This window comes from Penaeus vannamei, chromosome 38 (assembly GCF_042767895.1).
Source record: "Penaeus vannamei isolate JL-2024 chromosome 38, ASM4276789v1, whole genome shotgun sequence".
Lineage (NCBI taxonomy): Eukaryota > Metazoa > Arthropoda > Malacostraca > Decapoda > Penaeidae > Penaeus > Penaeus vannamei.
In genome coordinates, this window is record NC_091586.1 from 5,459,291 (window position 1) to 5,461,790 (window position 2,500).

Below are 2,500 nucleotides of genomic sequence, written 5' to 3' on the forward strand. Positions count from 1 at the left end.
AAGATCTAAAGTCAGATTTACTCACTATATCACACTTGCTTCATAGCTTATAAATGTATCAAATACTATTATATTTTCCGTTATCAACAATGGGAGCAATTTTAGCAATTTAAATGATATAGAAGAATGCTACATAAATACTGTTAGTTTGTAAAATTACCGTGTTATATATATATATATATATATATATATATATATATATATATATATATATATATATATATATATATATATATATATATATATATATATATATATATCACTCAAACATAAACACACACACACACACAAACACACACACACACACACACACATACACACACACATACACATACACATCCATTAATATATGACATATATACGTGTATATATGTTTATATATATATATATATATATATATATATATATATATATATATATATATATATATATATATATATATATATATATATATACGTATGTATGTATATATGTACATATGTATATATATATATATATATATATATATATATATATATATATATATATATATATATATATATATATATATAATACATATATATGTATATGTATATATATATATATATATATATATATATATATATATACATATATATACATATATGTATATACAAATATAAATATATGTATATATATATATATATATATATATATATATATATATATATATATATATATATATATATATATATATATATATAAATATATATATATATATATATATATATATATATATATATATATATATATATATATATATATATATATATATATATATATATATATATATATATATATATATATATATATATATATATATATATATATATATATATATATATATATATATATATATATATATATATATATATATATATATATATATATATATATATATATATAGGTAGATCGATACGTATGTATGTACATATGTATGTAGGTGTGTGTGTGTGCATATATAAGTGTGTTAGTGGCTGTGTGTGTGTGCGTATGTGCATATATCCGTATGTTTGTGTTAGTGTTTATTCATCTGTAGGTTTGTGTTTGTATATGCACGTGTGTGTTGGTGTGCGTGTGTGCGTGTGTGTGCGTGTGTGCGTTAACTTCCACTATGCCTTTAAGTCAGTACGGTACGAATACCGGCATTATGGCCTTACTGGGAAATTATTCACTGTGCTACCCGGGAAAACACATGAAATATTCGTCAGGTTTCGCTTTAATTTATTAATTTATATTACCCCGCAGTTCCCGTAAACACCAGAATAGAAAAAGAGGGAAAAGGGACGAAAATCTCACCATCTGAAATAAATCTGAATGAATTTCATCGTTCCATTGGCAGAGTAAAGGGTTTATCTCCAAAAAGGGTTTCGTCCTTTGGTGAATTACATCTGAAGGAAAAGCTTCAGAGAGAAATGAGAGAAAACTAAAATGCGATTGAACATCGATATATATATATATATATATATATATATATATATATATATATATATATATATATATATATATATATGTATATATATATATATATATATATATATATATATATATATATATATATATATATATATATATATATATATATATATATATCGATGTTCAATGTGTGTGTGTGTGTGTGTGTGTGTGTGTGTGTGTGTGTGTGTGTGTGTGTGTGTGTGTGTGTGTGTGTGTGTGTGTGTGTGTGTGTGTGTGTGTGTGTGAGTGTGTAGAATGGATGCATACATGTATACATACAACATACATACATACATGCATACATACTTACATACATAAAGACACACACACGCGCGCATACACATATATATATACATACATACATATATATATATATATATATATATATATATATATATATATATATATATATATATATATATATATATATATATATAATAAAGGAAGAACTTTTCACAGTATGGTATATAATGTCCAATCTATCAGTTTATGATTTTTTTTTCAATACTTCATTTACTGCTCTAAATATACCTTGGGTAATCTTCCTTTTCAGAAAATAGATATAAAAATCAGTGGACTTTTTTGCAAGACTGTCACACTATTTCACCTGAAAAGCTAATTTCCTTCAGCAGATTGCGTGGTTCCGAAAAAGCTTATTATGGGAGAGCACCTCAAAACACCCCTTTATTGGAGTGAGGAGATATCAATGTTATTATGGAGAGCGGCAAGTCATAATAATATGAAATTGTTGCTTTATTATAAAGTTCTTTCTCGTAGAACGCGATGCACAGGAATTGCAGCGAGTTAAAGAATTATTATGAATGAAAATCGAGATAAGATAAAAATAAAAATCAGAATACGTAATGAAAAAATGGGGATAAATCATATAAAAATAGTTTTTTTTTTCTTAAGTAGGACTCGTAAAAATGTAATTTCACGGATATCACTTCGAAATCATTTGAAAACTGGGAAGTCCTCTGTTTTCGACAGTTTTTCTTTTTCCCTTTCCTTAGTAGAGAATATT

General features: G+C 23.8%; 1 protein-coding gene across 1 annotated transcript in view; it reads right to left on the minus strand.

The window, feature by feature from the left end:
• Nucleotides 1–1,916: 1,916 nt before the first annotated feature.
• LOC113801947 (cell adhesion molecule Dscam2) overlaps nucleotides 1,917–2,500 on the minus strand; it is a 19,583-nt gene continuing 18,999 nt past the window's right edge. The window contains exon 7 of the mRNA XM_070116101.1: nucleotides 1,917–2,500. This exon is cut by the window's right edge and continues 922 nt beyond it. The gene's annotated coding sequence lies outside the window, so the exon portion shown is untranslated.